Source organism: Cavia porcellus, unplaced genomic scaffold (assembly GCF_034190915.1).
Source record: "Cavia porcellus strain 051 isolate PalLab524CR breed Dunkin Hartley unplaced genomic scaffold, mCavPor4.1 scaffold_8, whole genome shotgun sequence".
NCBI classification, from domain to species: Eukaryota; Metazoa; Chordata; class Mammalia; order Rodentia; family Caviidae; genus Cavia; species Cavia porcellus.
Genome location: NW_026947491.1, coordinates 77,280,593 through 77,305,566, shown reverse-complemented (window position 1 = coordinate 77,305,566; position 24,974 = coordinate 77,280,593). Strand labels below are relative to the sequence as shown.

General features: G+C 33.2%; 1 protein-coding gene across 20 annotated transcripts in view; it reads left to right on the top strand.

Moving 5' to 3' along the window:
* The window catches only part of Mgat4c (MGAT4 family member C), a 698,044-nt gene that overhangs the window by 282,246 nt on the left and 390,824 nt on the right, over positions 1-24,974 (top strand). For 12 of the 20 annotated variants that reach the window (XM_063255244.1, XM_063255260.1, XM_063255262.1 and 9 more), the window contains one exon: positions 16,337-16,447. The exons of the other annotated variants lie outside the window; for them this stretch is intronic. The gene's annotated coding sequence lies outside the window, so the exon portion shown is untranslated. The remainder of the gene's footprint in view (positions 1-16,336; positions 16,448-24,974) is intronic. 20 annotated transcript variants of the gene reach the window in all.

Below are 24,974 nucleotides of genomic sequence, written 5' to 3'. Positions count from 1 at the left end.
CTTTTAAATCACTAGTGACCATATTTCACTGTCTTCTTTTATGAACTCAAGTTTTTCAGAGATGAGTAAGAACATTTGCTTTTCTCTTTTTATGTCTGACTTAGTTTAAGGCTGTCTTCTTGCTCCGTTCATTTTGACAGAGCTCAGCCTTGTTCATAGCTGAGTAGTATTTCACCATGTAAATACAGTACATTTTCTTGATCCTTTCATCTGCTGAAATGTACCTTTATTAATTACACATTTAGACTATTCTGAGTGGTTGTGTATTAAGAGGAGAGTGCAGGTATCTTTTTAAAAAGTGATTTTATTTTCTTTTGATATATACATAATAGTGTGATTGTTAAATATATGACACTTCTATTTCTAGTGTTTTAAAGAATCTTAATATTATTTTTTCATCATGGCTGGAATTATTTACATTCCTGTCACCGGGAGACAATGTCTCAACCCCAAGAGTGCAGTGATGCCCCTGTGTTATTGTGTTTTTGATGAAAATTCAGACAAGACATAAATGCAGTAGTACAGAGTGTAGGCAGGGTGTATTAAGAAATGATACATTTTTTGAGAGAAAGAGCTAATGAGAGAAAATATACTTTATATTTTAAATATGCACAGAGGACAGCTAGATCCAAGATGACAGTTTCTTGAATTAAGGCTCAATCTATACCTATAAGTTTAGTGGACCATCAAGGAATATAACTGTCTTAATTACACATTTAGACTAATATAACTGTGTAATTGTTCTGTGACAAGAGCAATGTGCTGTGTTGACAAAATTCAGAGGGACAAATTTTCCTGCTTCCTGCTTAGGTGCAATTGCATCCTGGTGTTTGTCTTGAAAACGAGATTTTTGCCAAACCCCATCCAAATTTGGGAATTTGTGTGAACCTTAGGCCTTAAACAGTATGCTCAGAGAAGGTTATATTCTGGGGGATTGCTGTATTGAAAACATAAGTTTCTCTGGGTTTTATTTATAACCAATTATTAGGAAATAAAGGAAAAATAAGTGTTTTCTCATGTGGTACCATGCACTTCACTCCAAGCCTTGTAAGATCTAACTTCTCACCAAACATTACCACTAATGCTAGTGTGTCAGAGATACAACACCTTACCAGCATTTGTTTTTTCCTTTTGATAGCAGCCATTGAGAACATGCCACACTATGGTTTTCATTTGCATTTGCTTAAGGATTATTGATATCAAGAGTTTTGGGGGCTGGGGATTTAGCTCATTGGCATGAGCGCCTGCCTTGCAAGCAGACAGTTGTGAGTTCGATCCCTGATACCGATAAAAAGGAAAAAGACAAAAAAAAAGAGTTTTTAAATGTACTCATTGACCATTTATATGATTTATTTTCAGAACTGTTTATTCAGATCATTGGGTTATTTTTAGTCAGATTGCTAGTTTTCATTTTGTGTTTTGACCATTATTTTTAGTTCTCCATACTGTATATTAATTTCTTTTTCAGATGTATAGTTTGCAGATATTTTCTATTCTGCTATGTGTCTCTGTCTCCATTGATTGTTTCACTTGCTGGGAAGAAGCTTTCAAGTGTGACATAATCCCATTTTTGTCATTTTTTTGTATGTCTAATCCAAAATTATCTATACCAACATCTCAAAGGGTTTCTCCTATATTTTGTTCTAGTAATTTATTATTTTAAGTCTTACACTTAGGTCTTTTATCCATCCTGAGTTGATTTTTGTACACAGTGACAGCTACAGATCTATTTTCATTTTTCACTTATGTGCACACAGTGTTGCAAGCACCTTTTATTGTAGAGACTGTTTTCTGCACGATACACTTCTGCACCTTTATCTCAAGTAATTGGCTGTGTGTATACAGAGATTTATAAATTCTCTGTATGATTTATGTGGCTGATGTGGTTACTACATATCTATAGATTGTTAACATCAGTGAAATGTCTGCACATTTGTTCTTTTTACTTAAGATTATTTTGAATATTTGGAGTCTTTTGTGGCTCCATATGAGTTTTATGATTTTTTTTCTTTTATTAACATTTTTGGTATTTTGATGGGGAGGGCATTGAATCGGTAGCAGGCTTTAACATCATTTTTCAGTATGCATTTCTTTCATTTCAGGAAACTAGGATATCATTCCATTTTTGTATCTTTTTAGCTATGTATTATAATTTTCATTGTAGGTCTTCCACCTCCTTGCTGAAGTTTATTGCTAGATATTTTTTGCAACTATTATAATTACTTTGTTAATTTTTTAAACAAATGTGTTGTAAAAAAAAAAACATTGCTCCATTTTTGTATGTTGATTTTATCATATCTGGCTCCTGGTCAGGGAACCAAAGATATCACATCTGGGTGATGAAAACTGCTTCTCTGCTCCCCAACCTCCCACTGGAATATGTTTATGAACACCCCAATAAAAAAATTAGAGGGATAAAATTTAATAAAGGAAGACAATTTATTTGTAAAGAAATAAAAGAAGGCAGAGGAAAAGAAAAGATAGATAACTATCCAGATAAGAAAGGATCAGATTGGGGACCTCCAGAAAAAGGAGGACCTGTGGGTACTTTGTATCTGGCTGCTTTTATGAGGAATGGCGTGGTGGGGTGTGAGGGCACCTTTGTCTGAGGTCACTTTTTCCAGTGGTCTACATGCAGCGTTTTGCCTTTTGTTTACCTGCCCTTGACCTAATTTTAAGGCCTTCTCTTAGGGCTAGATGACTGTTGGTAAGCAGTCATCTTATTTGTGGCTAGGTTAGAGTTATTAAGGGGACTTGTGGGTGTCTGTTGTATTGTACAATGACCCTTCAGTGTGTAATTTAGTGACTGTAGAGTAAATGCGTATGTGTATGTACATGTGTGTGTTAATGCATAGATTTGAGTGCATATGACCTTCAAGTTACCCAGCCCCCCCTCATCTTTGCTTCCCCTACATTTTATTGGAGATAGGGGCGGTTTATCATTTTTGTAGTTGGCTTTCTCTCTGTGTCCTGCCCATCAGCACTTTTTCTGGTCTCTGGGTACAAGTCCCAGGTCTTTCGTGCCTTTCTTTCTCTCATTTTCCTATCTTTTTCTACCCCTATACTTAACATTTTCCAGATGAATATTTGTGTTAAAGTATGTCTTTAACTCCTAGTCAGATTTAGCTAGAACACCTAATGAGGCCTCTTTTGTACTTTCATGGGTACAGATGCCCACCTCTGCAATCTTATATCTTAAAGATCTACTGAATTGCTTTTATCATTTTGAACGTTCTTTGAGAAGTAAAATCTTTAGGTTTTTCTAGGTTTAAAGTTGCTTTGTTTGTACATCTTTTCTAAGTTAGATATCTACTTCTTTTCCTTGTCAAATTGTTCTTCCAAGACTTCCAATACTATACTGAATGGATGTGTTGTTTGTTACAAGTATTAGAGGAAATGATTTTGATTTCTTTCTTTTTTTGGTGTTTTTTTTTTTTTTTTTTTTTTTTTTTTTTTTTTTTTTTTTGTAAGATGTTTGTTGTGAGTTTCTCACAAATGACTTTTATTGTGTTGAGGTATGTTCTTTGTGTATTCTAATTGTTGAGATTTTATTATCAAAGGATTTTGCATATTTTTGAGTCACTTCTTTGCATGTATTAAAGTAAATCTTACAGTGTTTGCTCCTCATTTTGTCCTGGCATCTGTGAGGTAGTTCCTACTTGATCATGATACATGATCTTTTCTGACATGCTGTTGGTTTGGGTTTGCTAAAAGTTTGGAGAATTGCTGCATGTGTGTTTATTAAGAATATGGGTTTAAAATTGCATTTTTGTTGTTATCTTTGTCTGGTTTTGGTATCTAAATAAAGTTTTTGGTTAGTTTTGAAATCAGGTTAATGCTAGTTTCATAAAAAGAGATGGCAGAGTTTCTTTTCATAAATTGATACTACTTCACTCATGTTTTATTGTCATTTTTATCTAACTTGGCTGGTAAATAAACATGTAGTACAATTAAACACTATCTCCATGCCAATTTCCGGTGCCTACCTTGTCCGTGTCACCGGAAAATAAATTTCTTTTACTTTGATATTTTTCAAGCTTTCTTTTAATCATTTATTCCTTCAAAAATAATTTACTCAGCATTTTCATGCAACAAATATTATCAGAGGTACACCAAACAAATAATAATTTGTCTCTAATAGTGTTTCTTTGGGATTTGGGTCATAAATAAATAGTAAATGATATCTATTTTTTCTGTATACCAATGAAATGGGGACTATTAACATAGCAAATGGTAATAAGTACACTTAATTTAGGATAGAGTTGCAATTTTAATTAGCATAAATTTGTGTGTATGAATGTGATTGCCTTACTTTGAGTTTCTAGAAATCTGACTCTGAAACAAGAAATTGGTACAGGTAGGTTATAGATAAGTTTTCTTGGGAAGAATAGGATTCCAGTATGAAGTTTATAAGTGATGAGACCACAGAGAGCAGCAACCAAGGTTCAATCTTCCTCTGGAATTTTGAGAGGCTGCAGGATCATTTGCATCATCCAGACAGTGAAGAAGAAAAAAAAAAAAAAAAAAAAAAAAAAAAAAAACAAACACATAATTATTAACTTTCATTTATGTTCCCTGAAAGTAGCTTCTTTCAGGGAAAGTTTCTTAACCTTATGGCCTGCTCTATATGGTGGTCCAGCATACTCCTTGAGTCAATGGAAGCCTCAGAAATCTTATGTGTTTGCTATAAGCAATCGTAGACATATAGGGCAACCCAGATTAGCACAAAAAAACATCTGGGCCTGAAAACACTAATGAAATGGCATTTTGCAAAAAACCAAAGAAGCAAAGCACAACATTATAAAGCACATGGAGGACAAGTATTCTTTGTCCAGATAAAAGCAATTACAAAGCCCGTAAGCAGAGAAATGTTTGAAAAAGACAATTCATTCTATTTATATCTAGGTTTTTATGCTTCAAAAAAGTGAGTATTTGAATTGAAAATTATGACATTAGACAGGAAGATTCTGAGTTATTTGTACTGTGAGACACACAGTCATTATATTGACAGTTTAAAGTTTGAGAAAGGAAATTTAAATTGCACAAGCAAAAACATTTCAAATGTTTGATTCAGAAGGCTAGAAATTTTCTTGGAAATTTACACAAAGCTAAAGTCTCAGAGTTTAAGAATATGTATCAATTCGGAGCCATAGAAAAATATTGAGGGAAGAACCCACGTAGGTTAGCTTTAGGAACAAAGCTACTATTAGCAATACATGGTAATATTTTGAAAAGTTTATTATTAAAATGATACCTACGAGTACTTGAGGATACTTCAGGTTAGAAATAAAAATAAAAGTGGCAAGTTCTTTTGAAAGTGGATGATAAAGGACTTTGTAAAGGAGATATGGCAGTTAAAAAAAAGTGAACAACTTATGCAAAATGTAAAACACTCAGACATCAGCAGACACATAAAAAAGACTGCATAAATATTAGTTCCAATAATAAAGAATAAAAGAAGAATGAAAGTTGAAGAGAATGGGAAGAGCTGGAGGATACAGACTGTCAAAAAGTCAAGAGAGAGGGAAAAAAAAGGAAAATATAAATAATATTAAGGGTATTTCTCTCCAAACTTAGTTTTTAATATTACCATCATCTATATTTTCACATAGCATTTTTAATGTATTTTTCATACAGATAGGTAGTACTATTATATTCTTTAGGTAATTATTTAGCATCTTTCATAGAAATATGACCGACTTGTTTGTTATGGAGATTAAACTACTTTATTAAAGATCACGATTATGATTTTATATGAGTCCAGTTTTTTTTTTTTTTTTTTTTTTTTTTTTTTTTTTTTGTATAATTAATGTTTGTAAGTAGGGGAATCGGTGTCAGTGAGAGAGCAGGAAGAGTACGAGCACATTCACCAGCACTTCTGGGAGCAAACTGACTGCCAGGCAGTATGTGAAGCAGGGTGGCAGGGCCTGGGAGGCCACACACACTTCCACTGTGCACGGTGCACTTCGCCAGTGTGCTCTGCTGCTTAATTCAACGTCTCTGCTTTTTCTTAGTTGAGGCGTTTTAATTTTATTCTGAGGTTTAATAAATGGGATTAAGATTCATTTCACAACCAGTTAAGTAGGTCCCTTTAAAAAAAAAAAAAAAAAAAAAAACAAAAAACAAAACAAAAAAAAAAAAAACAGTTGATGAGCTGTGATCAATACATTCCAGCATAACAACAGCACAGGATGACACAGGACTGCTTCCCCACATTTGGCTGTGTCCTTCCCTCCAACACCTCTTCCTGCAGCCTGTTCTTCAGGAAATCACTGAGGATGCTGGTGGATTTAGCTCAGCAGGATAAGCTCCTGCCTGAGGAGAATGAGGTGGTGAGTTCAATCCCCAGTACCAAAAAAATAAGAAAGAAGGAAATCACTGCTTTCAAACAGAAATAACCATTTTAAATAAATCATTTGGAAAAAAAAAAGTCCCATGTTTTATTCTTAGAACGTGGAAAACCTGTAATAAATGACGCTGACATTTGAGATGACTACATACACAATCGTCAAATTCTGAAAATTCTGTTAGCTGACACTGTAAAATGTCTTGACATATTCATTCCATGTCAAAAAGAGCAATGACAAGAGCCTTGATTATATTATTTATTTTTTTCTATTTTCTCTTCTTTTCCTACATTTCTCTTACCTTCCCTATCCTATTTTCACTTGGTCTTTTGGCTACTTAAGGCAATCTCTTTTTCCTAAGGAACTATTGAAGAAGGCTATAATGCAAATTCATTTATACTAACAAATCTTAAAATAGAATCAGACTCTAGTTAACACAAGGGCTTTTTATTGAAAACAATTCATTACATGTGGCACTATTTTATATTGCTAATGTTTATCCAATGTAATATTTTTACATAATCATCAACAATAATTTTTATACATTAGTAAATTTCTTAACAAGGTGGAAGCACTAGTGTTCACAGTCCATTATTTATTTTTCCATCAGGTGCTCAGACGCTTATTTTTCCATCAGTGACACACTTGCAAATGATAGTACCTACAGAGACAGAACGCTTCTTAATTATGATCCTGCTCCAAGTCATTATGCTAGAGACCTGTTCTCTGATGTGTTGCTTTCTTTTTATTCATTTTATATAATATTTCAAGTTTATTTTTATGTAAAACACTTCATTGACAAAAAAGCATCTTGCTACTAAAGAACGACAGGGCAATGCTAAGCATTTAGATTAAAACAGTTTTATATATCCATGCATAATGCTTACATTTACTATCCACAAAGGTGTATTTTAGCCACTTCACATTCAGTGTCTTTTTCTATTCTCACAATAAATCAGCAGGAATGGTGTTACAATCGCCTTTTCACAGATATAGAAATGTAGACACAGTAACAGTAAACAGCTTACTCAAATTTACAGATAGAATATTCAAATCTGTTTCTTTGCTGTAGACCTGTGATATTTGCAGTCTTTCTATTCTGGCTTATCACATCCATATAAATCAGGATGGGTCGCATGATGTCACCCCAGTTCTGTTAGCAGTTTTCATCATAAATACACGGAAACAGTAATAAAATGTGAGCTAATCAGCAAGAGAAAATGGGAAATACTACCTCATTTTTTTTTGCTCATAGACATTGGTTTTCCTGTACAAAAAAAGGACCTTATTTTCCCTGATTCAGAATCTTGAAAATTATATAAACAGAAAACGCATAATCCACCATTATATATGTGGTATCAGTGGGTAAAGTTTTGAAAATGAATGCATGATTTGCCATGTCAGGGTCATCTGGAGCAGCTTCCTTATGATGCATATTTACCTAACTGATAATTTCCTTACTGAGCATTGTAAGCTGATCCATGAGGTTTATTTCATGTTTTCATGGATGTTTTCAGTTGTACATGCACCATAAAATAATCTGTTCTAAAGATCATATATTACAATACATTTTGCTTTATCTTTTGGATATGTGAAGTTATAAATAGGCCGGTATTATATATGATATATTGAAGTGTGACATGTATCTAAGACAGTGAAAACTCTTAAGTGAATAATATAGTGAGTTTTTGGAGTGATTATTTTTTTCTGTAAGTATAACCATAACAGGAAAGAAACTATCATTTGAAAAAATGCTTTCTCTTAGTTACTAAACACTTTATCCCAAAGATAATCAGTAGGTTGGTTTCTCTTTCACTTCAAATTAAATTTCAACCATCCTCAAAATCCATTCCAAATAGAATTCTATGAGACATACAAATCTTTGTGTGTGGAGTCTCAACTCCGTATTACACTTGAGACTCACCCAAGTTGTTTGTATAAATATTTTGTTCCCTTGTATTGATTTTTTTATTCTACTATGTATATATTCCAAAGTGCATTCATTCACTCTAACACCATTTTGCAATTTATAGTTTCCGATTGTTGCCCCAAGCAATGTAAATTTTTATCTCTGCCTTTTTAAATGAAAACTAGGAGTAAAGTTTCTAAGTCACAGAATAAGTACATTTCCAGCATTAGTTTTTACTGCCATTTTTTCACAGCATCTGTGAAATCTGCTATCTCTTTATTTGTGTATAAAAGTTGCATTTCTTCCACAGTCTTCCCATATCTTAAGGTATATAAACTTTACTCAATTTTACATGCTTTCCTATGATGAGAAATGTTATTTTATACTTCTTTGTGTGATATTGCATATGTGAATGTTCTCTACTGTGGAGTTCCTTTACAAACATTTTGCCTTTATATATGGGATCATGAGTGATGTATTCATTTAATAAACATTTTCATTCTGAAACATTAAACATTTGATGTTTTGCACTGTACTGTGGAAATCTGGAGAAACCCCTAATTTGCAAGTATATAGTGTGGCCCATTTTTTTTTTTTATTTGGACCACAATTTAACTTAAAAGATACTTATTAGCAATCTAAGAATTCAAATTAATATATAGATAGAATAATATTTGGAGTAAAATAAAGAGATCAGACTACTGATATGAATTCAGTAGTAGACAAAAAATAGATAATATTTAAGGCCACAAAAATAAATGAGGTATCTATTTTAAAAAGTATAGACTGAGAATAGAAAGAGGTCTAGGACAAGTCAAAAATAGTTCAAAACTATGCAATTAGAGGAAGAGAAGCTAGCTTGAAATTGAAAAAAAAATTAAATGGTATCAGAACAACAAAAAATGTGGTATCACTGAAGCTCAGGGAAGAGAATTTTTGAAAAAATAATCAACAGTTTTGAGATCAGGTAAAAGTAAGTCCATATTAATCAACTGAGAGATGGTAATAGACTATCTTGCTATTAGAAAGTGAAAAAATGGATCACTTGTGATGATTTCCACTGAAACAGAGTGAGTATAGGAACAATTAGGATAGCAAGACAGCTTTATAGTTAGATACATACAAATATTAAAACAGGACTTTATGATGATGAGAGGGAAGAACCAATAAAAATGAGAATAAGTAAAAAAGGAAAGTTCCTTGAGTAACAAAAGAGATAGTAAGTGGAGCAGAAAAACTGGTAGGTGGATGTGGTTGGGATCATTTAGTGCTCCTATATAGGAACTACCTTTTCTCAGTAACGTTTATGGGAATTGTATCCATCAAAAATAGAAAAAATTCTCATATTTCATATTCATGATCAGAGTTTTGAAGTATAACTAATCACTACAATTTTCAGTTTTTCTCTTTTTATTTTGAAGAGGAAAAAAAAAGAGGATACATAGAAACAACAGCAGCAAAAAACCCTAAACAATGACAATAGAGGCTTTCAAAACAAGGTGATGGGAATTTAACAATGATTGTTATTTCATATTGTTATCTTCAAAAGAGGTACTTAAATTATCACAAGTACACATGCAAAATTGATCTAATTGTAGGAGCATTAACTGTTTTTTTTCCAAGAACTAATGGAGTTATTAGTTTAATTGCCTTAGATATTTTATGTATATATAAAAATATTTTAACTTTTTCCTTTTCTCTACCTACATTTCTCTTTTTCTCTATTCCAGTAAGTTTTTCATTTTGAGCAGTCTCTTACACTTTCACAATATCTATTGTAAATCTTGGACATTATTTACCTTTTAAGTTTCTGATACTAGGGAGATGATTCTGTATAGCTGAGTAATATTCCATTGTATAAAAAATAATATATCTCCTTTATCCATTCCTTGGTTGATGGGCATTTGGATTGTTTCCAAAATCTGGCTCTTACAAATTGTGCTGCTATAAACATTGATGCACATATATCCCTGTGGTGTGATGTTTTTGGTCTTCTGGGAAAATGCTCAGAAGTGGGATAGCTGGGTTAAATGGGACCTCTAATCTTAGCATTTTGAGGAACTTCCACACATTTACACAGTGGTTTCACCAGCCTACACTCGCAACAAGAATAAAGAAAAGTTCCTTTTCCCCCACAATCCCTTCAGTATTTGTTATGATTGATTTATTGATTTTGATAATTATTTCTGACATTATATCCAGCTCCATTCATGAATTTGGATATTAAATCTAAAAGTTACTCATTGGCATTTTGTGGGTGTTCTATGTAAGGTATCATGTCACCTACAAATAATGATAGTTTAACTTCTTCCTTTCCAGTTCTTATTCCTTCTATTTCTTTCTTTTATCTAATTGCTCTGGCTAATGTTTCCATAACTATATTCAGTAGGAGCAGTGATATGGACATCCTTATCTTGGTTCTGATTTTAGGTTGAAAGCTTTCAGTTTTTGTCCATTTAGTAAGGTGTTGACTATTGTTTTATACCTCAAAATATCTGTTTGAGGTAAAGACCACCGATTCTGATTTTCTGTAGGATTTTTATCATGAATAAGTGTTGAAATTTATCAACAACTGTTTCTGCGTCTATTGAGATGATCATGAGATTCTTATCTTTGGTTTTGTTGCTAATGGTGTATTGCATTTATTGATTTGTGTATGTTGAACTATCCCTGTATTCCTGGGATGGATCTCACTTGATCATGGTGTATGATCTTGATGGTTTGCTACATTGTTTGCCAACATTTTATAGAAGATTTTTGCACCTATGTTCATTAGAATAGCTTGTCTATAAATCTTTGTTGTGGCTGAGTCTTTCTCTGGTTTTGCTACTAGGCTAACACTTGCTTCCAGGAATTAAGAACAATTTGTTTGTTTTCAATTTCATTACAGAGTTTGGGAAATGTTGGCATTAAGTCTTACCTCAATTTCTTGTAGAATTCAGCAATGAATCCATCAGGATGTGGACTTTTCTTTGTTGGTAAGGTTCTAATTACATTTTTAATTTCATTGGCTGAAATTGGGTTACTCAGAAGTTTTATATCTTCATGATCCAGCTTTGGTAATTCATATATTTCTAGGATTATGCCCATTTCTTCTGTTTTATCGAATCTATCAAAGCAAAGGTTTCGAAGTAGGTGTTGATGATCTTTTGTGTTTGCACAGAGTCTGTATTTTCAGCATTTTCATTACTTATTGCATGAATTTGATTTCTCTTTCCTCTTTTTTGATAAGGTTGGCTAGGGTTAATCAATTCTATGTATTCTTTCAAAGAACTAATTCTTCAATTCATAAAACTTCATATTGTTTTCTTAGTCATAATTGCAATAATTTCTCCTCTTGATTTTTATAATTTCCTGCCTTCTTGGGGCTTTGGATTTGACTTTCTCTTATTTTTTTAGATATTTGTAGTGTAGTTTCAGGTTGTTTGTTTTGATTTCCTGGTATGAGAATTCACCACAATAAATTTTCCTCTGAGGACTGCTTTCATTGCATTCCACAGGTTCCAGTAAGTTGCATTTGCATTTTGTTTGCTTATAAATATTAATTTATTCTTGAATTTCCTCTCTGACCCACTGATTATTCACAAAGGTGTTATTTAGTTTATGTGTTTATGGAGTTTTTCTGATTTGATTATTAATTTCTAATTTCATGGCACTATGGTCAGAAAATATGTATGGGACAATTTGGAAACTTTGTATTCACTTAAGCATGTTCTATGGGTTAGTAAGTGGTAATCTTTCAGGGTACATCAATCTGGGTTGAAAGTTTTTTTTTTTTTTTTTTTTTTTTTTTTTTTTTCTCCGTGCTTAAATACTTTACTCCATGCTCTTATTGACTTCATGGTTTGTGTTGAGAAGTCTTCCATGATTCTGAGAGGTATTCCTTTATTGGTGAGCTGTTTCTTTTCTCCAGTGGTTTTTGGTGCTCTGTTTTTGTGCTGAATTTCTGGGATCTTGATTATTATATGTTGAGGTATAGATTTATTTTGGTTATATGTAATTGTAGACTATATTTCTTGTTTATCTGTATTTCAGGTTCTTTTCCCATGTTTGGGAAATTTTCTATTATTTCATCTGCAAGTAGTCTTTTTATATAATTTATGTCATCTCCTTTTTTTGTGGACCTCTATTAACCTTATATTGTTTTTCTTTGCATTGTTTTGCAACTATTGATTTGTTATTTCCAGATTGTTATTTTTAAGAGCTGATTCTTTTGGGGATCATTAGTAGCAATCATATCTTAGAGATCTGAAAGTCTATCTTCAGTTTCATTCAAGTGATTTTTGCCAGCTTTCAATGGAATTTTTTATTTCCTGACTACCTCCTGTTATCATCTGTTTCATGTACTCTACTTATTTCTTGTATTGTTCATTCAAGATTTCTACCACTTTCCTATGATCTTCTATTTTTAAATCTGTCTTCTTTGGATATACACACCAATTCTTTCATTATGTTTATCATTTTTGTTTTTACTGAGTGATTCCTTCTGATCTGATTTCCTTTATGGCTTCCTGGAATTGTTTCTTTACTTCCCTTTCTATCATTTCAGAGATTTCAGGGACATGATTTCCAAATTCATCCATGCGTGCATTTCCTGGACTTGATCTGGATGGGCTGGAAGTTTGAGACTGCATTTTGTTTCTTCATTTTGGTATTGTCCTCTGTTCCTCCAAATCAATAGGATGTCAAGTCCTAGTTACTTCCCATTCTGGTGGGTTGTCCAGCAGCAGACCTCACTGAGGGTTGCTGTTGGTTCTGAGTCACGAGGCATAGACACCAGGTTCCTGCAAGCCTCAGAGCTGGTTCTCTGTTGTGGGTGGGTCATTGGGCACAGACTCCCAGTCCTAGCAAGCCTTACTGAGGATTCTCAAATGACTTTGAGTTTTTTGGAACAAATTCCCAGTCCCTGCAGGTCACTGGGCAAAGCTTTCCTATCCTTATGAGCTTCACTGAGGGTTCCTAGATGTAAGCTAGTCTCTCGGTTCAGGTTCGTAGTCCTTGGAGGACTCATTGAGGGATCCTGAATGACTGTGGATCACTGGTGCAGACTCCTTGTTCCTCGGGGATGGTGTCGGGGTATGAGATGGCACCTGGGCACAGCCTCCCAGTCCAATAGCCTCCCCAAGAGTTCACAGATGACTGCATGTCCATGGGTGCAGACAGAATTTTCAGATTTTCTCCCAAAAGATTCTAGATGGTATTATGAGATTGATTGCTTGGGATTTCAGTGTAGCCATTGTTGTGGCTTATATCACACTTTCATCCTTATTAATGGAGAATTAATCTAAAGAAATATATGTTATAAAATGAAAATTTTATTATGCTCTATACTGAACTTATACAAATGAATACAGTGGAAATTTGGCAAAGAAGTTGTATCACTGGAAGGCATTTATGCTTTGAGTCATTTATCAAATGTGATACCTCAGAAATCTAGTAGTTGTTCTTATTATATTTTTCTTTTACATATCCATTTGGGTGAGAGTGTCAATAATAATCTTTAGGGGTTGGGGATATAGCTCAGCAGTGTAAGTGCCTGCCTGGTAAGTGCAAGGTCATGAGTTCAATCCCCAGTAACAATAAATAAATAAATAAATAAATAAATAAATAAATAATCTTTAGTAGACAAACTAATTTACACACAAAAATATACAGTAATATTTCAGCTATTTCACATATTAATTATCTAGTTAACATATTAATAATGACTATTAATATATAGAAATATATAATAATGACAAGATTACATAAAATATAATCTTATTTTAAAATATTAAGATTAGGGCCAGGGATTTAACTCAGTTGCATAAGTGCTGCTTTGCAAGCATGAGGTCATGAGTTCAATCCACAGTATCAAAAAAAATAATAATAAGATTGATAATTTCTGACTCATTTTAAATGATGATAAATATTGAAAAACCTTTTTTAATGAATTTAAATACATTTCAATGAACACTAAAACTGGTACTTTAGAGATGGCTTGGTCTGTTAGTCATTTTATAACATAACTACTTGCCACTAATATCTTCCTAAAAATTCTGTACTTTAAGCTCATAAATTGGATTTCCCCAATGAAAATTACCCAAAGAAAGAGAATGGAGGGGAAAAATGCATCCCTAAAGAGAGTCAATATGACATGCAATATGTATGCACCAACTCCTCACAAAAATATTATTATGTACCAAAAGCTGTTATTATGTAGCTAAAATATACTAATAAAACATTAAAATATAATTACATAAAGACAGTGAGGATATTTATCTTAGGAATTTATGAAAATGCATATCACATGATAGAAACACAATAGGTCATTTTTCTAAATTTTAACAAACAGTTTAACAAAAAGTTATCATTCAATTCACTTGGAAAATCACAAGCCCTAAAAAGAAATTTTAAGATTTCACATCATACCACAACTACAAACACATTCTATAAATTTCATAAATACTTATGCTATAGTTCAAATTACTAAAGTATATTATACAAATTTTAAAAACTTTTAGATGTACTGGAGGAAAGTTTTCGGACATAGTTGAATATGCTCAGTAAAGAATTTTGTCACATCTTTATCTTTCGAGCCTCAGTTTTCTCATGTATAAAATGGAGTATAGGGATCCTTTCTTTATTGTTCTGATGAAACAATTGAAACAGAAAATGTTAGCAGAAAACATTATACCATCACATGTTGCATAACAACAAGAGATGGTATTTGACTAATACCAACATTAAAAAGCACTGAATGGGGCTTCCTCTCCTATAGACTGTCCATCTAAGTAACAGGAAGAAGTTTAATCATCTGTTTGTGTGAAGGATCAAGAGACTGAATTATAATCAGTCTTTATGTGACATTAAAATTAAAAAGAGAAATAAGGCTCTGAATTTTAATAAGTCATTAAGGGACATACACTGATATCTAAAAGAGAAATAAGGCAAGTTTAGTGCACTTGGCTACGAGTTTTTAATTTAGATTTCATTCAAAAATTACCAGCAACAAATATTTACATTTGAAGAGTTTTACTTACTTACTTATTGGAGACATATTTTGTCTTAATTTGTTTTTTGGGGGAATCATATAATCATCATATAATTATTTCATTTTATTTTTATAGGTAATAAAATATAATACCTTATAAAAATGCAAATCTAAAACCTATTGTTCCACAAGAAAAATTCTTAGTTTTCAAATGATGGCCCTGCTGGTACTTTTAATAGCCTTTATACACATGAGAAACCAAGCAAAGATTATATCCTCATGTCATTTGTAAAATCACCATATCACTTAGATCAATGTAAAGAGTGGTACAGATTGAAACTGTGTTTCTCGTTGTGACTTAGTTTTTGATCTACTGCTCACATTCTCTTGGTAACAAGAACATGCCCCTCATAGTTATAATCAGTTAATGCTTCTATACAAATCGAATGTTTAAAAACCAGAGAAAAGCCCAGACTGTATGACCCCATTAGTAACTCGAATAGAAATTAAAGGATATGATTGTGTCTGGGCCTCTTTGAAGATTTGGGCAAAAGAACGGTAGAATATTTAATGAGCCTTAGAAACCCGGCACAGTTGGTCTCAGACTCTGGGGTATGTTGTAGGCATCATTGATGTTGCTTCTGTGCAAATAGAGATACAGAGAGTGCAAGTGACATTTATCAAATGGCAAATGAAAGTGACTTAAATAATACTGATATCTCATTAGCATATAAATGGTGAACTGAATATTGTCGAATTAAATAAAAATCAAGACGTACAAGCACAAAGGAAAAGTATCAAACAATGTTGCCCTGATTTAAAATCATGTATGTGTATTTTTTAAAATTCTTCAACCCATTTTTAGAACGCAAAGGTGGTGGTTTCCTAACAGAGCTTATGCTCACAAATCCATGTTTTCTTTAAAGATATTAATCTCAGCATTCAACAGAGAAAAACCAAATGGCTAGTACTAAAAGTTGAAATGTAACTGGCCTATTGGGAAAAAGTCTACAAGAGTAACAAAGACTAGATTCACCATGCAAGTGCCATCATGATGAATGTTTACAACACTTTTTTGAGAGCCATTTCTTCTGGTTTTTTGTGCAGAGACTGGAGATCAGCCAGATCAGTTGTATGCACAAAGCCGCTTTGGATCTGTCTTTTCAAATAAGAGCCTCTGAAAATGGTATAGCAAGGTTGAAGCTTTATCCCACTCTGGTAAGAGAAGCTTTCTCTTTCTTTATCGTGGTGAGAGTTCGATAAGAAATCTTTTAAGCCATAATATATATATGGTCAGGAAGAAGAGACTCTGTGCTGTGTTACAAGTTGTAAATTTTTTTCTTTGAAGTTTTTTTCATGATTTTTTTGCCTAGAAAGTGAAACACTATGTCTTATTGCAGATGTTGAATTTGTACAGAGAGTAGAGGAGTCTTACACTATTTTGTTGTGTGAAATGTGGGGTTATTTTACGTTTAATACAGTAGTTCTTGTCAGGACAAAAAATATTGATAGTAAATGCAATAAGAATTGATAAAGTAGGTGAGAATGCGTCTGTGTGCCTCAGTCCTCCAGCATACAGGCTTAGTAATGCCAGCAGCTCATCCCCCTCAAAAGGATCTTGCATTTACTTGTAAATGCATTTGCATACTCTAACTTTTCACTGTAAAAACTGGAATGTTGGTGATAGCCCTTGGGGTAAATTTGCTTGTATGTGGTTTATCATTTTAAATCACAATGCTAAAGGTTTATACATCTGTGCAAAGTAAAATATATAGTTTTTCACTTAAATATTTTGTCCCTGATGCGCTTAAATATATGCACAAACATTTCCACCTATCACAAACTATATATCAGTTTAAAAATGACGAGAAAAAATGAGGATATAAACATATATACCTACCCACATATATCTAAGTGTTTATTCTCTTAAAAATTTGTATCATTATTCACATATATGCATATATATCTGTGTTCATAGACATATACACATGCATACTTATATATATTTTTATACACACACGTTAACTATGTACAACTACATGCAAATGTTTCATATGTGCATAATTTTTTCTGCTAATGATAAATGCACACATTATAGCATAGCAATCCTAATATATAGTTTTCAGTTTGTATTAACAAAGCTTTTTCCTGAAAAGCAATGATATAAATAACAAAAGTTACTTTACAACCAGAGTTGTTTGAAAAACTATTTGATTTTTAAAATGAAAATCAATTAATATGACATAACTTTTACTTTTAGTTAATTGTCTCCATGATTCAATTCATGTATGAAATCTTTTCAAACATGTACCATAGAGTAATATTCCAGGTTTAATAAGTATATATAACTTCTAATAGATGCCTAGTAGTTCACTAATAAATATTAATATTCACTTGATTATTTTAAATACTTACTAACTCTGCAAAATCTTTTAAAGGGAGAAAATATGCAATATATAAAAGAACAAGAATGTAAACTATCTACAAAATCTAATTAGAATGTAACACATATGGTTAAATGATATGATGAATTTTCAAAAAATTTAGTAAAGTAGAAAAGCTTTACATAAATTTCACTCAAGATACACCCGTTAACATCAAATACAGTGATCCCTTCACTCTTGGGGCTTTCTTAAGCACTTCTGGAAGTTCTGTTTCATGAGCATTTTTAGTTGTACTGTAGTAGTTCCCTGGATATGCAGAACTTATTAACAACATTTACCTTTTGTGGTCATATGTGTGCTTTTAATACAACATATTTTTAGTACTAAGATGTGCGTTATACTAAAATAAGCATAAAACCAGCTCAATTCTGAATGAGATTGTGGAAAGCGACCTGAAGCAAAAACAAAAATTCTTAATTAAATTGCTATGAGTCCAAAATTAAAAAAAAAAAAAAAAAGGTTGCTTTATCACCGTGATTTCTGCTCTCTTCAAAACTGTTGCTCCAGTTACATGTAGCAAGCAAACACAACAAAAATTCCCCTAGGTCCTGTCATCCCTGTCTTTGAAGATAATCTTAGAAAAAATGTCTTTTCAAGGCCAAAAAAAAAAAAAAAGTATATTTATTTCAGTTTTTTTGCTATTTCAAATTGTTAAAATACACACACACACACACACGCACGCACGCACGCACACACTGAATCTCACAACTAGGAAAGAAAAGCAGTAACAGCAGCTGTGCAGCCTGAAGAGCACGGCACTGCCGGATTACCAGAGTTTTCTGCTTTTACGTGTTGAGAAGAATTCTGAGTTTTGCTTTTTTGGGGCATCTCCATACTGCTATCTAGTTTACATTCCCACCAACAAGGTCAAAGGGCCTTTTTTTCACCTGAGCTACACCAACTTTTGTTATGACTTAATTTATTGGTGATAGCCATTCACTCTGGAGTAAAATGGAATCTCGGCGTTACTTGAACATGCATTTCTCTAAGAGGGGTGTTGAACATTTTTATGTGTTTTTTGGCCATTTGTATTTTTCCTAAACATATCTGTTCGGTTTAGTTCCTCATTTTTAAAAATTTTATTTTGGTTTTATAATTTTTTTTTTTCAGTTCTTCATGTATTCCAGATATTATTCCTTGGAAAAAAGACTTATAAATGGAATTTTTAAAGTTTACATTCTGTATGGTGTCTGTCTACACTGTTAAGTGCCACTTTTGTTGTGAAGAAGGTTCTTACTTTGATTTGAGCTCATTTGTTGATTCTTGGTATTATTTCTTGTGTAATTCGGGTTCTGTTCAGAAAGATCTTGCCTTTGCCTGCATCTTCAAGAGTTTTACCTAGTTTATGTAACAGAAGTTTTTTCTGTTTTATCATTGAAATCTTTGATGTATGTTGATATTAGTTTACTGCATAGTGAGAGGCATGGGGTCAAGTTTCAATCTTCTGAGTGTGGACAGACAGCTTTTCTAGCACCTTTTGTTAAGAGGCTACCTTTCCTCCAGCATAAGTTTGTTTGAATCTTTGTGTAAGATCAGGTACCTGAATGTATCTGGGTTTGTATCTCCATTTACTATACCATGCCACTGATCCACTTGGTTATTATTTTATAACTTAAAGAAAAAAAAAGAAAAATGATAGAATAATACATAATTCAAAAAATAAAGAGTAAGAAATCATTAGTAGATAATTATGTATTGTCTTCTTAGAAATAGTTGTACAAGTCACAAAAATAAAGCATACAAGGTGAACGTTCAAATGGTGAGACTGCAGACATTTCTGTTCAACTAGCCAAAAAAACTTAGTAATATGGTTATCAATCCTACACTCTTAAACATACATGCATCTATATCCTTTAGAGCACTTTCTTTTCCTCTCTTTTTTACAATAGCAATTACACATTTTGGGTTTTATTATTCCTACATTTCTTACTACTTTTTACATAAGAGACACAGTATGATAAATATAAATATGATTCTTATTTATTTCACTAATAAGGATAGCCTCAAGTTGTCTCCATTTGCCTGTGAAGGCCTCAAGATCATCCTTTTTATAGCTGAGTAATATTCTATAGCATAAAAATACCACATATTTTTCATTCACTCTGCAGACAATGGGCATCTTGGTTGTTTCCAAGATTTAGCTATTACAAATTGTGCTTCTATAAACATGGGTGCGCATATATCACTGTGACATGACATTTTCAGTTTTTCTGGGAAAATATCCTGGAGAGGAATAGATAGGTTGAATGGAACTTGGAGATTCTTTGAAGTGTTTCTCATGCAGTTTGTCTTTTTTTCATGAATTCTCTGCCTATCTCCAAGACTTCTACATACCTTGTCTTGCATTAGATTTATTGTTTCTATTTTAATATCTAGGTCTTTGATCTATGTAGACTTTAGTTTTGTGCATGGTGATAGACATGGATCTTGTTTCAGTCTTCAGCATATGGAGAGCCAATTTTTCCAGTGCTATTTATTGAAGAAGCTATCCTTCTTCCAGTGAACATGTTTAGCCCCTTTATGTAATATCAGGTGGCTAAGTGTCTTTGCAGTTGTGTTTGCATCATCTAATCTGTTCCATTGCTTCTCAGATCTATTTCTTTGACAGTACTGTGCTGATTTTATCATTGTGGCTTTGTAGTATAGTTTCAAGTCAGGAATTGAGATGCCTCTTGCCTTGCCTTTGTTGCCCAAAATTGTCTTTGCTAGTCTGGGTTTCCTTTGTTTCCAAATGAATTTTAGGAGTGTTTTCTCTAGATCTGTGAGGTATGTTAATGGTATTTTGATTGGGATTGCCTTAAATCTGTATGAGAGTCTTGGAAGTATGGCCATTTTCACAATGTTGGTTCTTCCTAGCCAAGAGCAAGGACTATCTTTCAATTTTCTAATATCCTTTTCAATCTCCTTTTTTAGCATAGCATAATTTTCAGCATATATGTCTTTTACATTCTTAGGTTGATTCCTAATTATTTCATTTATTTAGATGCTTTTGTGAAGGGCGATATTTCCATAATTTCTCTCTCAGTGAGTTTTTGGTTTGTATACAGGAATGCTATTGATTTTTGAGCATTGACTTTGTGTCTAGCTACACTTCTGAATGTGTTTATTACTTCTAGTAGTGTTTTAATAGAGATTTTTGGTTTCTATATAGAATATCATGTCATCTGAAAAGTGATAATTTAACTTCTTCCTTTCCTATCTTTATTCCTTTTATTCTCTCTCTTGTCTGATTGTTCTGGCTAGTGGTTCCAGAAATATATTGAATAGGAGTGGTGATAGTGTATCCTTGTCTTGTTTCTGATTTTAACGTGAAAGATTTAAGTTTTTGTCCTTTTAGTATAATGTTGGCTATTTGGTGGTCATAGTCTTTATAAGATTGAGGTAGACACTGTGTATTCTGAATTTATGAAGGGTTTCTATCATGAACATGTGCTGGATTTTATCAAAAGCTTTTTCTGCCTCTATTGAGAAGACCATGTGGTTTTTGCTTTTGGCTCTGTTGATGTTGTGTATTACATTTATTGATTTGTGTATGTTAAAGCATCCCTGCATTCTTGAGATTAATCCCACTTGGTTATGATGTATAATCTTGATGATTTGCTGCATTCTATTTGCCAGTATTTTATTGAGAATCTTTGCATCAATTTTCATTAGTGAGATTGGTCTATAGTTTTCCTTTTTGTTTGGGTCTTTCTCTGGTTTTAGTATGAGAGTAATACCTGCCTACATGAGTCATTTAAGGAGGATTGCTTCCTTTTCAATTTCATTGAAGAGTTTAAAGAGTATTGGCATCAAATCTTCTCTAAATTTCTTGTAGAATTTAGCCGTGAATCCATCAGGACGTAGGGTTTTTTTGTTGGTAAGTTTTTAAGCTTTAAGTTTTCAATTTCAATAGTTGATTTTGGGTTATTCAAAATTACTATATCTTCTTGGTTGTGTTTGGTAGTTCATATGTTTCTGGAAATCTGTCCATTTCTTCTCTATATGACTAGAGATTTTCAAAGTAGGTATTCATGATGTTTTGAATTTCCATGTAATCTCTAGTAATTTCTCCCTTTTCAGTCCTTATTGCATGAACTTGTTTTTTTTTTCCTTTCTTTCTCTTTATAAGGTTTGCTAGAGTTTTGTTAGATTTGTTATTCTCTCAAAAAACAGCTTTTTGATTCATTTACTCTTTGTATTGTTTTTTTTTTTTTTTTAATGTCAATTGCATTGATTTCTACTCTAATCTTTATAATTTCCTCTCTTCTATGAGCTTTGGGTTTAACTTGGTCTTCTTTTTTAGAGGCTCGAGATAAAGCATTAGGTTGTTTATTTGTTGTCATGTTTTCTTGATATGACAATTTATTGCTATGTGTATATATATTTCCCTCTTAAGACCACTTTCATTGCATCCCACACATTACAGTACGTTGTTTCTGCATTTTCATTGAATTGTAGGTATTGCTTTATTTCTTCTTTAATTTCATCTGTAGTCCACTGGTTATTCAAAAGTTTATTATTTAATTCTCATGTATTCATACAGGTTTTTTAATTTCTTTTGCCATTAATTTCTAGTTTCAATGTGCTACTGTCAAAGATAGTATGCATGGGATAATACCAATATTATTCAGTTGCTTCAGATTATTGTTTTTTGTTTGTTTGTTTTTGTTTTGTTTTCTTTTGTTTTTGTGTGTGTGTGTGTGTAATATATGCTCCATTTTGGAGAATGTCCCATGCACAGCTGAGAAGAATGTGTATTATGAGGTGGTTGGGTAGAATATTTGGTTTAAATCTACTAAGTCCAATTATTCTCAGGTATGATTCAATTCTATTATTTCTTTGCTGAATTTTTGTCTAGTTGATGTATCTCTTTGCGACAATGGGGTATTAAGGTCTTCTGTCACAATTGTGTTCTTGTGTATTTGGTTTTCCACGTCCATTAGTATCTATCTTATATTGTTGGGTGCTCCTGTATTTGGTGCATATATGTTTATAATTGTTAATTCTTCCTCTTGATTTTTTTGACTAATGAGTATGTAGTGACCTTCTTTATCCCTGTTAATAATTTTAGGTTTGAAGTTCACATTGTCTGCAAATAGAATGGTTACCCCTGATTTTTTCTGGGTTCCTGTTGCATGCAATACTATATTCCATCCTTTGACTTTTAATCTATGAGTTTCCTTTTGGTTCAGATGTGTTTCTTGTATGTAGCATATTGTGGGATCATGTTTCTTTATCCATTCTGTCAATCTGTCTCTTTTGTTAGGTGAATTGAGCCCATTTAAATTTTTGGATGTCACTGATATGTACTGGCCTGACTTTGCCATATTGTGTTTCTAATGCTGGTTTCTGGCTTTTCTTGCTTGTTTATTTTCTTGTCCAGTCTGGTGGTTTCTTTCTGTTGTTATTCTGGAAATTGTGGTCATTTTTATCTCTATCTAGCATGTCTTTCAGTACCCTTACTAGGATTGGCTTGGTGGTATGAATTCCTTTAGATGTTCTTTGTCATGGGAGTATCTTGAAACATTTAATGTTTCTCCATTAAATTTGAAAGAAAGTTTTGCAGGGTACATCATTCTAGCTTGGAAGTTATTTTCTTTCAGGGCTTGAAATACGTATTCCAAGCTCCTCTTAACTTGAAGGTTTGTGCTGAAAAGTATGCAATGATTCTAATAGGCTTTCCTTGATAGGTGAGCTGTGTCTTTTCTCTAATAGCTTTTAGTATTCTGTCTCTATGCTATATGTCTGAGATCTTAATTATGATATGTCTGGGTGTAGATTTATGTTGGTTGTGACTGTTTGGCTTTCTGTATGCCTCACTTATTTGTATATCAGATTTTTTCCCCTAAGTGTGGTAAATTTTCTGCTATTACTTCTGTGAATAGTTTAGTTATGTCATTTGCCTTGACTCCTGTATCTTCACTGATATTGTTTCTCTTGGAATTATCTTGAAGTTGCTGGATTGTCATTTCATGCTGCTTTGTTGTTTTTGTAAGTTCTACCATTTCATGATCTCTGTCTGCAATCCTGTCTTCAAGTCTGAAATTCTGTCCTCAGCTTCATTTAAATGGTTTTTGCCAGCTTTCAATACAGTTTTTTGTTTCTTGGATATCTCTTTGAATTTGTTTCATGGATTCTGCTTGTTTTCTGCATTGCTCATTCAATGTTTTAATCAATTTCCCATGCACCTGTATTTTTTTCTCTATTTTTCTCTAGCTATGTTGAGCAACTTATTTACTAAGGTTGTTATTTCTGTCTTTACATAAGACATTGTCCAAATTGATTTCCTTTTTTTTTTTTTTTTTTTTTTTTTTTTTTTTTTGTCTTTTTCCTGTTTATCGGTGCCGGGGATCGAACTCATGACTGCCTGCTTGGAAGGCAGGTGCTTATGCCGCTGAGCTAAATCCCCAGCCCCTTTCCTCTTTAGCCTCAGGGATTTATTTCTTGACTTCATTTGCTATCTTTTCAGAGATTCCTGGTGTATGACTTTTATAGTCCTCTATTTCAACGTTGCCTGTACTTGCTCCTGATGGACTAGATGTTTGAGATTAAATTTTGCGTTTTTGTTTTGTCATTTTCACCTTTTGGGTAAATATTTGGTGTTTCAATCCAAACAGTCTCAACTGTCCGTAGTGTGAGTTTTAGGATCCTACTGTGTGCTTGATGTTTGTCCAATTGCTGAGTACCACAATGTAGAGGAGACCCAGTCATCTGAATTCCTCCTACAGAGCCTGTTGGGTGGGTCCTCTATTCTTTCTGGGCTAACTAACCTAGAAATATTAATGTAGGTCAACATTTAGTTCCCGCTGTTGCTATGTCTTCAGGTTGTTGCTGGTCACCAGCTCTTCCTGTCTGTACTGTTTGTGTCAGCTGAGGCCCTACTGTATCACTGGGGAGCTCACAAGCTCTTTTAATTTTCTCGAGTTGGTGGAGGCCTTATTGGCACACTCCTCAATCTGTCTGATGTTCTGTGTATGGAGGAGGGGATTACCCACTCTCTTGTCAGGTTCATCAAGGTCTTATAGTTGGAGGGAGTTTCATTTCCTCTCCTATTTACCCACTGCAGACCTCTATTTTAAGGGTAAACTCACCACACTGACTGGAGCCTGCTGCAGTCCTCTGTTTGAGTGAGGGATTCCTGAGACAACTGTAATTCATTGTAGTTCAAGGTTCTGAGAGAAAGGGTTGGATCCAAAGTTCCTCTGCAGTACTAGGTCCAGGAAGTGGGTGGGTTCCCCAAGGGATGGCCAGCTGTGGCAGTCCAAGACAACTCAGGCCTGCCAAGAGTGGCCCACATGTTCCCACAGAGCGATAGGCCC